Genomic DNA, 14,246 nt, shown 5'->3' with positions numbered 1-14,246 from the left:
TGGGCAAACGCATGGCAGATGCAGTATAATGTGGATAAATGTGAGGTTATCCACTTTGGGGCAAAAATGCGAAGACAGAATATTATCTGAATGGCGGCAGATTAGGAAAAGGGGAGGTGCAACGAGACCCGGGTATCGTGGTTCATCAGTCATTGAAAGTTGGCATACAGGTACAGCAGGCGGTGAAGAAGGCAAATGGCATACTGGCCTTCGTAGCTAGGGAATTTGAGTATCGGAGCAGGAAGGACTCACTGCAGTTGTACAGGGCCTTGTTGAGGCCTCACTTGGAATATTGTGTGCAGTTCTGGTCTCCTAATCTGAGGAAGGATGTTCTTGCTATTGAGGGAGTGCAGCGAAGGTTCACAAGACTGATTCTCAGGATGACAGGACTGACATATGAGGAGAGACTGGATCAACTGTGCCTTTATACATTGGAGTTTAGAAGGATGAGAGGGGATCTCATAGAAACATATAAGATTCTGACAAGACGGGACAGGTTAGATGCGGGTAGAATGTTCCCGATGTTGGGGAAGTCCAGAACCAGGGAACACAGTCTTAGGATAAGGGGCAGGCCATTTAGGACTGAGATGAGGAGAAACTTCTTCACTCAGAGTTGTTGACCTGTGGAATTCCCTGCCGCAGAGAGTTGTTGATGCCATTTCATTGGATATATTCAAGAGGGAGTTCGATATGGTCCTTACGGCTAAAGGGATCAAGGGGTATAGAGAGAAAGCAGGAAAGCGGTACTGAGGTGAATGATTAGCCATGATCTTATTGAATGGTGGTGCAGGCTCGACGGGCCGAATGGCCTAGTCCTGCACCTATTTTCCATGTTTCTATGTTGGCATCCCTCCTAGAGGATGGACTGGTGCAGGATGAACGAGTCATGGCAGCTGCCAGGGAATCTGGTGCACACATGCGTGATGATCTTCCTATGGTTGCAGACAAGCTGCACATTGAGGAAGTGGGAGCCCTTGCGGTTCACAAACACTCCTGGGTGAAGATAGGGTGCCCTGATGGCGACATGTGTTTAGTCGATGACGCCCTGCACCCGTGGGAAGCCAGCCAGAGCCCTAAAGCTGAGCGTCCGCTCAGTAACACTGGCCTCATCAGTGGCAAAGTTTATATAATTGGCTGACTTGTCAAAGAGGGCATCGGTGACCTGTGTGATGCATCTGTGGGCGGCCGACTGCGAGATGTCGCAAATGTCTGCTGCAGATCCGTGGAAGGAATCTGAGGCGAAGAGGTTGAGGGTGCTGGTGAGATTGACAGCCACTGGTAAGGCATGTCCACCCACTTCTATGGGCTGCAGGTCTTGCTCCAGCAATGTGCAAATGTCTGCCACGATCTGGCGTGATAGCCTGACTCTCCTTTGACACTGCTGCTCAGGCATGTTGAGGAAGTTGACATTCTGCCTGTATACCCTGTGTTGAGGGTATTGCCTCTGGCGCGGTGCACACCTGCACTGATGCCCTCTGTCCTGTGGAGTATCAGGTGCTTGAGGAGAAGGTTGGTGGAGTCAAGGGTTATGGGCAACAAAGTGGAGCTGAGGCCAAGATCAGATCAGCCAGGATCTTATTGAATAGCGGAGCAGGCTCCAGGGACCGTATGGCCTACTCCTGCTCCTATTTCTTATGTTACTGTTGGTGCTGCTAGTGTGCCTGTTGCTGTTGATGTTGGGGCTCATTATGGTCCAATTCTGAGGATCAAGGTGCGACAGTATAAACGGCACCCATACTGATGGAATAGATGGCAGATCAAGGACAGAAGCAATATGTCAATGATGTGATAGGTTCTACCCATGAGGTGACACTGGATGCCAACTTTGCTGAAAACAGTTGCAGCCTCTAGAAAGCTAAATCTGTGCTGGCCATGCAGTCAGCAACAGTTTCTGCCTGAGGAAAATGATCAGCTGTGAGGTAGGAGTATTTATTGTACTTTCCATGCTGTGCACAAATCAGCTGGATCAATGGCCACTCAACTTCCGCTGCCCGCCGGCAAATGTGGCCGAGGGAAAGGCGCGTGGGGGCAGGATGACGGCGGGTTTGCGACCCACTGGAAGATATTTCAAATTTCCCCACCTGACCCACCTCCAATCACACCCACACGGACCACAGAAAATTCTGCCCAAAAATTCCTAAAACCTTTGGAGAGCTGCAAAGGGCATCTCAACTGATCAGCATTCTTGACAGGGCTGAAGGAGCAGGCGACTAAGAGGGAAGTGCAGGCATGGATTTGAAGACAGGAGATGGGGCAGCTCAGCACCTGGCTCCCTGTTTGGTGGACGCAGGAGTGGTGCTGCATGAGGTAGTTGTGAAGAGGGTCGCTCTCTGTGCCACTCCATGGCACCATCCTCATGGGTCAACATTGCAGCATGCCTGCAAGGAGGTGCAGGAACATTTCAGGCCAAGCTGACCATTACTGGCACTACTTAAGGCAGCCAATGTTGCATGACAGCCACTGATGCCTTTGGAGCAGATGGCACATTTGTACATCTGCTTATTACTGACTCAAACTCAAAGACAAGTCCCCACAGTTTTTGCCAGAAATGTCTGCAGAAATGAATGGTGGCATCTTGGCAATCGTGGCCAATTGGGTATTGCTGGCTTTGGATCACACCGGCATTGGTTTCTTTCAAGTAGTGTCATGTAAAATATAATGTAGTGATTGGGATTTTTTTTGAACAACAATCCAACATCAGAGTTAGTCAGGCATTCACCATTCACATATAGTAGTGACACCATCAGTAGTTTACTCTGAGAAGATGAGCCTCCATCAGCACCAATGTGGGGTCATTTCACTTCTCACTGTAGATGTGGGTGTGCAGGTGCGAGCAGGAGGGCATGGAGCATCTCTTAGGCATCCTGACATTCCTGGCATCCCTCTGTAGCTCCTCTTCTTCTTCCAAACATGTCAGCTCAGAGGATTCCCATTGGGAAACCAATTGGCACTGGTAATGGTGCTGGGAGAAAAAGGCAATCGAAGAAATCTGGCTCAAAGGCTCATGAGAACCGAGGCACAAGCAGATAAATAAATTAATAAAAACAGACCAGATGTGGCTGAAGAGCACTTACCTTCAACATCTGTATGCTTTAAATGACTTCCAGCCTGAAGGTCTGCTCCTAGAAACACTGTACTCCAGGTTACCGGGTTGTGGATTGGACTTGACATTCAGCATCCTACCCATTGGAAATCAAGCAGGAGACTTCAATGCCCTTTTTGATGTATTAGCTGAAGTTCCTGTCAATTTTAAGAGCCCCAAATCCAACCATGAATTGGAACAGGGCCAGAATAGGTGGCAGTTAGTTTCTGCCTGATTTTGTGTTGTTATGCCCTGTGTGGTTTATTTTTTGAATGTAATGTTAATGCAAATTAGACCCAGTTTATGCTCAACCATGTTGTTCCAATAGTGATGTAAAAAGCCTCCAATGGTCTGCAGGCAAACAGGGCCTTTAATTTGGGATTTGAGGGTAAATCCCTATAATGGATTTGTCTGCATTGAGAGCTGGATTAAGATTGCTTGAACAAATGACTCCACCCATTGGAAGCACTCACCTTGGGGGACTTAGATAGACAGTTTGAGGAGACTGCATTGGGGGAGTCCCGAGCAGAAGCATGTTGTGGTTGCAGTGCAGAAGCAGGAAGCTGCTGGCTGGAGGATCAGCAGAAACATGACTAGTCCAGGCACAGACAAGGATGATGTCTCCAAGGGCAATGTAACATTCAGACCAACTAGATCCCTTGACTCAAATGACAGTGGATGTGCCAGAGAGTGGTCAGGATCAACTGCTGACAGCAGTGGACATAGCAGAAGCACTTTAATTGTCCTCCACACTTTAAATTCTACTGACTTCATAGAAGATTAGGGGGTGATCTAATTGAGCTGTTTAAGATGTTTAAAGGATTTAACAGATCGATTGAAACTTTTAAAGCTGAGATTGATCATCATCATCATAGGCAGTCCCTCGAAGCGAGGATGACTTGCTTCCACGCCAAAAAAGGATGAGTTCTCCGGTGTTTCACTGAAGGACCTAATATTCCAGGTCCTGAACTGTATCCTGAAGGGTGGGAGATGCCTGTGTGTGGATTTTTTTTAACGTGTGGTGGCGGTTGCACACCAGCCACCACACGGGCTTGACAGAACTAGGTCTTGTTCCAGTGGCAAGGATTAACCAAGACGACTAGAGACCAGCTCTGCTGCATGGACCTAGTGCGCACACATATGGCAGTGGGGGCTGGCTCGAGCTGCCCCTGGGCCCCTGGCCCCGATCTCACACCTCTCCTGGGCCCCGATCACGCCCCTCTACAATCCCTCACCGCTCCTTCGCCCCGACCTCGCCGCTTCTGCTGTATCTGCCCACGCTCCAATCACCGACCTGGTCCTTGGTGACGTCACTCTTTGCTCACCCTCCTGCACCAGCTCGCGCTGCTCCCTGAAGGAGTATGCCTCCACACTGCTCATGATGGTCACTCGCCGCTCCTTTTATGGCCCCGACCTGCCGCTGGTGTTCTCAAGATTGATAGATTTCTGTTGATAGATTTCTGTTCGGCAAGTGTATTAGGGGTTACGGAACCAAGTATATGGAATCGGGTAGATGGAGTTAAGATACAGATCAGACAAGATCTAATATAATGGCGGAACAGGCTTGAGGAGCTAAATGGCCTACTCCTGTTCCTATGGCACTGAATTTTCGGCCCCCATCACAATCATGCATCCTGCACCCATCCAAATCTACACTTCAAGATGCACCAATGAACTAACCTCAAAAAATTAAGTGCAAACTACACAATTGAGATCTAACCATTCAGATTTAAACTACAGTAATATCAGAAAATCGTGGCTACACTGTCACCAAAGGGAAGCATGCTTGTATTGTTATATGATGTCTGTAACACTGAATGTACCTTACACTGTATACACCTTACTGTACACCAGAGGATGCTGCTGCTGGAGACCTAAGGGTTACCTGCTCACTGCAGGCAACCCAGTGTAAAAGGGAGCTCACAGCTTGGTGTCCTCAGTCGAGGCGCTGCAAATAAAGGACTACAGTCTACACAGTTTAAGTACCATACCCTGCCTCATGGAGTCATTACCAAAGGTGCTTGCATACACAACTAGTGACGAGGTCACGAACTACATGCTCAGCATGTCGAATCTCAGCAACTTTCAGCAATTTACCGATGGGGAAGATTGGGATACTTTTGTAGAAAGATTGGAACATTTCTTCAAAGCCAAAGACCTGGATGGGGACACACCGGCTACATGATCAAAAAAGTGCAGGGCCATCCTGCTTAGTAGTTGTGGGCCCACCATCCATTGTCTCGTCAGGGACTTGCTAGCCCCGGAGAAGACAACCACCAAGAGCTATGGGCAACGTGTAACACTAATACGGGAGCAACTAAAACCAAAAGAAAGCATCCTCACAGCCAGGCACCGGTTCTACACTTACCAGCGACCCGAAGGCCAAGAAAGTATGCTGCACATTTAAGAAGACGAGCTGCAACATGTGATTTTGGAGACCACCTTAATGAAGCACTGAGGAACATATTTGTCATCGGAATAAGCCACGAGGGACTCCTACACAAATTGCTCTCTGCGGACATCACAGTCACACTGCAGAAAGCAATTCAAGTGAGCCAGGCCTACCTGGTTTCGGCCGGCGACGCCAGGCGAATACTGACCCAGGACTCTAAACCGGCGAGCGCAGTGCACCGCATGGACACTTCGAAAGGCAGAAATGCTGCCCCGAGTCCCGCAACCCTGAGTCCGCCACATGGGGCAAACTGGATGGCCCCGTGCTGGCGCTGTGGAGAAAACCACAGGGCCCACCAGTGCCGTTACAAAGACTATACATGCAAAGGTTGCAAAGAAAAAGGGCACCTTCAGAGAATGTGCAGAAAAAGCTTTACTCACCGCGTCACTGGCTGATCACCGGGGCTCTGACACAGATGAAGATGAAGCTGCTCAACCTCTGGAAGAAGAGTATGGAGTTTATACCTGCTCCACCGAAAGTTCTCCATGGACGATGGAAGTAGACATCGATGAGGTCCCAGTTTCCATGGAGATCGAGCCAGTCTGATGAGTCAAACGACCTTTGAAAAAATTTGGATGAATCCCGCCACTCGACCAAAACTGTCTCTTGTCCAAGCGCAGCTGTTCACCAACACGAAAGGTAAAATCCAAATCGTTGGCAGCGTAGACGTCCAGGTCTCCCAGGGCGGCGTGTTGAACAGACTCCCCCTATGGATCATTGCCGGTGATGGCCCACGCTGCTGGGAAGGAATTGGATGAACCCGGTCCAAATCAGTCGAAGTGGCAACAGCCTCCAGGCTCCAGCAATCGATATCGAACATGGATCCATCGCTGCATCTAGAAATCCCACTCTCCAGCTCGACTGCGCGGCAAAATCTCCAGGACCACACCACGGCGAAATCTCCAGGACCGAAAACCCAAACTTCTCCTTCCGGGCCGGGGCAGGACTCCAAGAGGCGAAAATCATCGAGAAAGGTGGACTCCCGACGTCCATGGCCGAACTTGAGGAAGAAAAGACCACCACAGCCTACCTGGAGGAGAGCCAGAAGATGGCAGCTGCACCATGAGGAGAAGAACCTGCAATCAAAATGGCCGCGACCAGACCACGAGGAGCAGTGTTGGAGGAGTGACACGTGACACCGAGCGGCCAATCGGATTTGAAGGTGCCCTTAAAGGAGACCGGTAACCAAAAGAATTTAAAGGAACAGTTTCAACTTAAAGATGACAGGGACTTTAAAGCTAAAAATGCAGTAAAAGGCTGCAAGTATAATAATGTAACCATGAATTGTGATGCTGAAAAATGAAATGAATGCTTGTGTAAGTAAGGTTAAGAACAAGCTTGTTATGTGTGATGATTATGACAGAGAGTTTGAAATGCCTAATGTAACCATGTCTGGTGAGACCATGATACCAAAAAGTGATGCAAATGCTGTTATTAACAATGTAAAGGCAGTCAATAATGTCGACTCGACGATGTATGACCAGAGCCATGGTGTCATGTATACAGGTAGAACACTGTTATAGAACATTGGGTTCTACAGGGACCATGCAAATGCTAGAGAAATCCCCCCATAGAAGACCCCCAGGTCCAGCTGGCTACCAGACCATGTAGCCTGGACCTTTGGAACTAGTGTGATGCCCCAGGAAGGACACACACACACCCAGTGGGAGCAGACCCACTACAGGGACAGTGGTCACTGGGCAGCACAGCCACCACCACTGCAACCTGCCCCAGACCAGCCCTACACACCCTGGCCACGAGAGCCAACACCAGGAGCGAGAGGCCAATACCCTCCAGCTTTCCTGGAAAACCCTGGGATGACCAGACACTCATCCCAATTGGAGGACAAGGAGCCCACATAGTCCTGTGGCCCTGCCCACCACCACACAACTACCCACATCACAGAGTATGCACCCTACCCACTGCGGCACTGGCCACACCACTGAGGGATCCCACAACAGTGGCACCCACATGGTCTGTGTGTGAAGCGGGGGAAATGTATGAGGCCAGCCTCAAGTACAGGGGTCACACCTGGCGCCCACACAACCCTCACCACAACCTCCCATAGCCCACTGCTGATCACCTCCCCAGGTCATGACAATAAGGACTTGAAAATGCTTAGAGGGGAGTGTTGTTATGTATGCATGCTTGTATTGTTATATGATGTCTGTAACACTGAATGTACCTTACACTGTACAGATGTTAATGTACACCAGGGGGTGCTGCTGCTGGAGACCTAAGGGTTACCTGCACACTGCAGGCAACCCAGTATAAAAGGGAGCTCACAGCTTGGTGTCCTCACTCGAGGAGCTGCAAATAAAGGACTACAGTCTACATAGTTTAAGTACCATACCCTGCCTCGTGGAATCATTACCAAAGGTGCCTGCATCCATCCAAATCTACACTTCAAGATACACCAATGAACTAACATCAAAAAATTAAGTGCAAACTACACAATTGAGATCTCACCATTCAGATTTAAACTGCAGTAATATCAGAAAATCGAGGCTACACTGTCACCAAAGGGAAGCACTGGGGTAAAACACGCAAGGCACAGAGACTCATCACTTTCAGGATATTAAATTTGGTTACAGTTTACTCTCTGTCCATAGAGTTTTCTTCTGATGGTGCAAAATAAGATCTTAGCAGATCAAAGTAATTAAAGTGCTGTAGAGGACTATGCTCATAAAGATTGTGCACATTTGGTGCATTAAGTGGCTCTGACAATTAGGTGATGTTTTTATATACGAGAGCCTGGTGTATGGCTCTCGCTGCAAAGCTGCAAATTTAGCAGCGATCTTGTCTAGATCATTTAAATGGTCCTGCTCTGTCAATGGCTGAAGGTGAGCTGCCTCTTTCTCCACTTCTCCGTGCTTAGACCAAAGGAAAATAAATAATATCATAAAAGTGTTTTGACTGCTGCCTGGGAAGCATGATCCTATGTTGCTGATCACTGACCGTTGTACATTTATGGAGTGGAAACCCTTGCGGTTTAAGAAAGCCATGGGATTGCGTGTTGGGCCCCAAATGGTCACAGGGTGCCATCAATGATGCGCCGGACTTTATTGAAACCTGCAATGCTGAGAAATTGCAATGCCCTCTCATTCTGCTGCTGGTTTTCATGGAGAAATTGATGAAGCTGCTTGTGCTAGCAAAAAATGCATCAGAAATAATGGGCCCAAGTTTCCACAAGAAAAAAAACGGGCGCCCCTCCGAGCTGGGCGCCCGTTTTTCGCGCCTAAAACGGCGCCTAAAAAAATCCTCGGTATTCTCCACCTACTTACAGGTCTTCTGGCCCTCGGCGCAGCCAGCACGAGCTGTGGGGGGGGCGGAGCCAGGTCCCGGCGCTGAAAACAGTGCCGGGACCTCTGCACATGCGCGCTACAGTCGGCACGCAAGTGCAGTAGCTCCAGGCGCCGAACTGTGGGAGGGGCCCGAAGCACGCAGCCCCTAGCCGTGGCCCAATGGCCTCACTGGGGCTGCGTGAATGAGGCTCCTCCCACGGCCAGCTCCTGCTCCCCCTCCCCACCCCGTCCCGACCCAACACCCGCTCCCCGACCCGATCCGACACCCGCTCCCCCCACCCCCGCCCCGACCCGAGACCCGAGACCCGCTCCCCCCCCCGCCCCGACCCGAGGCCCGCTCCCCCCCCGACCCGACACCCGCTCCCCCCACCCCCGCCCCGACCCGACCCGACACCCGCTTCCCCCCCGCCCCGACCCGAGACCCGCTCCACCTCCCCCGCCCCGACCCGAGACCCGCTCCTCCCCCCCGCCCCGACCCGACACCCGACACCCGCTCCCCCCCCCGCCCCACCCCGACCCGACACCCGCTCCCCCCCCCGCCCCGCCCCGACCCGAGGCCCGCTCCCCCCGCCCCGACCCGAGGCCCGCTCCCCCCCCCCGCCCCGACCCGAGGCCCGCTCCCCGCCCGCCCCGACCCGACCCGAGACCCGAGACCCGCTCCCCCGCCCCGACCCGAGGCCCGCTCCCCCCCCCCGACCCGACCCGAGACCCGCTCCCCCCCGACCCGAGGCCCGCTCCCCCCCCCGACCCGACACCCGCTCCCCCCCCCGACCCGAGGCCCGCTCCCCCCCCCCCGACCCGACACCCGCTCCCCCCCCGACCCGACACCCACTCCTGTTCCCCAACCCCCCCTCTCTCTTCCCCGACCCCCGCTCCCTCTCCCCCCTCCCTCTCTCCCCCTCCCCCTCCCTCCCTCTCCCTCCCTTCCCCCCCTCTCCCTCCCTTCCCCCCCCTCTCCCTCCCTCCCCCTCTCCCTCCCCTCCCCCCCTCTCTTCCTCCCCCCCCTCACCCTCTCTCCCTCCCCCTCTCTCTCCCTCCCCCCATCTCTCCCTCCCCCCCCTCTCGCTCTCTCTCCCCCCTCTCTCTCTCTCCCCCTCCCCCCCTCTCTCTCTCTCTCCCTCCCCCCCTCTCTCTCTCTCTCCCTCCCCCTCCTCTCCCTCCCCCCTCTCTCTCTCTCCCTCCCCCCCCCACTCTCTCTCCCTCCCCCCTCTCTCTCTCTCTCCCTCCCTCCCCCCCCTCTCTCTCTCTCTCTCCCTCCCCCCTCTCTCTCTCTCCCTCCCTCCCTCCCCCCCCTCTCTCTCTCTCTCTCCCTCCCCCCCTCTCTCTCTCTCTCCCTCCCCCCCCTCTCTCTCTCTCCCTCTCCCCCTCTCTCTCTCTCTCTCCCTCCCCCCCTCTCTCTCTCTTTCTCCCTCCCCCCCTCTCTCTCTCCCTTCCCCCCCTCTCTCTCTCTCTCCCTCCCCCCCCTCTCTCTCTCTCCCTCCCCCCCTCTCTCTCTCTATCCCTCCCCCCCCCTCTCTCTCTCTCCCTCTCCTCCCTCTCTCTCTCCACCCCCCCCTCTCTCTCTCTCTCTCTCTCTCCCTCCCTCCCCCCCCTCTCTCTCTCTCCCTCCCCCCCCCTCCCCTCTCTCTCTCTCCCTCCCCCCTCCCTCTCTCTCTCTCTCTCCCTCTCTCTCTCTCTCTCCCCCTCCCGCTCAGCGGCACGAACGGCTGCAGAATTCTCCCTGGCTGAAGCACTTTCACACAGGTAGGAAGATGGTTTATTTAATCTTTTCTTGGCTTATAAATGTTTATTCAGGTTGGATTTATTTGTAGAATATTTGTAGAAGTATAAATAAGGATTTATTGTCGAATTTAATGAGTTCCCTTCCCCCCCACCTCGTTCTAGACGCCTAATTTGTAACCTGCGCCTGATTTTTTAATGTGTAGAACAGGTTTTTTCAATTCTACAAAAATCTTCACTGGCTCCATTCTACTTTAGTTTGGAGTACATTTTCACTGTGGAAACTTTCAAATCAGGTGTCAGTGGCCGGACACGCCCCCTTTTGAAGAAAAAATTCTGTTCTAAACTAGAACTGTTCTACCTGACGAGAACTGCAGAAAAAAAAATGTGGAGAATTGCGATTTCTAAAATAGTCCATTCTCCACCAGTTGCTCCTAAAAATCAGGCGCGAATCATGTGGAAACTTGGGTCCAATATCTGGGGACTTGTGCCAAAATTGGGAGAACTGTCCCACAGACTAGTCAAGCAACAGCCTGATCTAGTCATACTCACAGAATCATACCTTTCAGCCAATGTCCCAGACTCCTCCGTCACAATCCCTGGGTCTGTCCTGTCCCACCGACAAGATAGGCCCACCAGAGGTGGCGGCACAGTGGCATGCAGTCGGGAGGGGGCGGCCCTAGCAGTCCTCAACATTGATTCCAGACCCCATGAAGTCTCATGGTTTCAAATCAAGCATGGGTAAGAAACCCTCCTGCTGATTACCATCGGCCACCTTCCCTCAGCTGATGAATCAGTACTCCTCCATGTTGAAAACCACTTGGAAGAAGCACTGAGGGTAGCAAGGGCACAGAATTTACTCTGGGTGGGGGACTTCAATGTCCATTACCAAGAGTGGCTCGGTAGCACCACTACTGACAGAGCTGGCTGAGTCCTGAAGAACAATGCTGCCAGATTGGGCCTGCAGCAGGTGCTGAGAGAACCAACACGAGAGAAAAACCTACTTGACCTCTGTTCATGACAGCACTAGTAACAGTGACCACCTCACTGTCATTGTGGAGATGAAGTCCCGTCTACACTGAGGACACCCTCCATCGTGTTGTGTGGCACTGCCACCGTGCTAAATGGAATAGATTCAGAACAAATCTAGCAGCTCAAAACTGGGCATCCATGAGGCGCTATGGACCATCAGCAGCAGAAGAATTGTATTCCACCACAATCTATAACCTCATGACCAGGCATATCCCTCACTCTGCCACTACCATCAAGCCAGGGGACCAATCATGGTTCAATAAGGAGTGTGCAAGAGCATGCCAGGTGCAGCACCAGGCGTACCTAAAAATGAGGTGCCAACCTGGGGAAGCTGCAACACGGGACTACATACATGCTAAACAGCGGAAGCAGCATGCTATAGATAGAGCTAAGCAATGCCACAATCAACAGATCAGATCAAAGCTCTGCAGTCCTGTCATATCCAATCATGAATGGCGGTGGACAATTAAACAACTAATGGGAGGAGGAAGCTCCATGAATATATCCATCCTCAATGATGGCAGAGTCCAGCATGTGAGTGTAAAAGTCAAGGCTGAAACATTTGCAACCATCTTCAGCCAGACGTGCCGAGTGGCTAATCCATATCGGCCTCCTCCTGAGGTCCCCACCATCACAGAAGCCAGTCTTCAGCCAATTCGATTCACTCCACAAGATATCAAGAAACGGCTGAGCGCACTGAATACAGCAAAGGCTATGGGCTATGGGTTGTCGTGCTGAAGTCGTGTGCTCCAGAACTAGCCGGCCCTCTAGCCAAGCTGTTCCAGTACAGCTACAACACTGGCAGCTATCCGACAATGTGGAAAACTGCCCAGGTATGTCCTGTCCACAAAAAGCAGGACAAATCCAATCCGACCAATTACTGCCCCATCGGTCTACTCTCAATCATCAGCAAACTGATGGAAGGTGTCATCAACAATGCTATCAAGTGGCACTTATTCACCAATAACCTGCTCAGCGATGCTCAGTTTGGGTTCCACCAGGACCACTCAGCTCCAGACCTCATTACAGCCTTGGTCCAAACATGGACAAAAGAGCTGAATTCCAGAGGTGAGGTGAGACTCACTGCCCTCGACATCAAGGCAGCATTTGACCGAGTGTGGCACAAAGGAGCCAGAGTAACACTGAAATCAATGGGACAGGGGGAAAACTCTCCACTGGCTGGAGTCATACCTAGCACAAAGGAAAATGGTTGTGGTTGTTGGAGGTCAATCAACACAGCCCCAGGACATCGCTGCAGGAGTTCCTCAGGGCAGTGTCCTAGGCCCAACCATCTTCAGCAGCCTTAGCAATGACCTTCCCTCCATCATAAGGTCAGAAGTGCGGATGTTCGCTGAAGACTGCACAGTGTTCAGTGCCATTCACAACTCCTCAGATAATGAAGCAGTCCACGCCCGCATGCAGCAACACCTGGACGACATTCAGGCTTGGGCTGATAAGTGGCAAGTAACATTCGCGCCACACAAGTGCCAAGCAATGACTATCTCCAACAAGTGAGAGTCTAACCACTGCCCCTTGACATTCAACAGCATTACTGTCGCCGAATCTCCCACTATCAACATCCTGGGGGGGGGTCACCATTGACCAGAAACTTAACTGGAACAGCCACATAAATACTGTGGCAACAAGAGCAGGTCAGAGGTTGGGTATTCTGCGGCGAGTGTCTCACCTCCTGACTCCCCAAAGCCTTTCCATCATCTACAAGGCACAAGTCAGGAGTGTGATGGAATACTCTCCACTCGCCTGGATGAGTGCAGCTCCAACAACACTCAAGAAGCTCGACATCATCCAGGACAACGCAGCCCGCTTGATTGGCCCCCCATCCACCTCCTTCAGCATTCACTCCCTCTACCACCGGCACACCGTGGTTGCAGTGTGTACCATTTACAAGATGCACTGCAGCATCTTGCCGAGGCTTCTTTGGCACCACCTCCCAAATCCGTGACCTCTACCACCTCGAAGGACAAGGGCAGCAGTTGCCTATATCACATCCCACCTTTCATCCTCTTCTTTCTTCTCCAACTACCATAGAACAGAAGAACTTAAATCAATTCCCATATTCTGATTTTTAATTGTAACAATCAAAAATGTTGCTACCAAAAATCTGGGATTTGAAAAAAATGCAAAAAATTATCAAAAAACGTCCAAAGTCTTAGAAATTCAATTTGCAGAATCAATATTCAAAGTCCAGTCAGAAATGAATTTGTGAAAAATCTAGCTGGTTCTAACTTTGAACAGTACACGTTGTTAGCTGAGAACTGGCCTGACCTTCATCACCCATTTCACGAGGGAATGGAGCATGTACTCTTTGCGCTGCCATTACCATTGCTTTAAATGATACTCTAGCACATTTTGTGCACATGCACTTTAGGCCAGACTGATAGGAGGATTCTAATCTGCGCAGGGATGCGGCAATATGGACCTCTGTACTATTTCTCAGTCCTGACGTGCTTGTTCTGCACTGATGCCATAAACGATATGGAATAGAAAATATACCCACATCTCCTATAACCAGATAGAACCTACAACAGATACATCATATATGACTTTGACTTGGATGTACTTACAAATAAAATGCACAGTAGCAGGAAAAAGAAAAACAATATCGGCAAAATACTAAACAAAGAGGAATAATAAT

At 51.3% G+C, this 14,246-nt stretch overlaps 1 protein-coding gene across 3 annotated transcripts in view; it reads right to left on the bottom strand.

The window, feature by feature from the left end:
- map3k7cl (map3k7 C-terminal like) overlaps window positions 1-14,246 on the bottom strand; it is a 276,779-nt gene that overhangs the window by 221,071 nt on the left and 41,462 nt on the right. The gene's annotated exons all lie outside the window — the stretch shown is intronic.

Source organism: Pristiophorus japonicus, chromosome 11 (assembly GCF_044704955.1).
Source record: "Pristiophorus japonicus isolate sPriJap1 chromosome 11, sPriJap1.hap1, whole genome shotgun sequence".
NCBI classification, from domain to species: Eukaryota; Metazoa; Chordata; class Chondrichthyes; family Pristiophoridae; genus Pristiophorus; species Pristiophorus japonicus.
The sequence above is the reverse complement of the archived record's forward strand: the minus strand, read 5'-3'. Positions and strand labels throughout refer to the sequence as shown.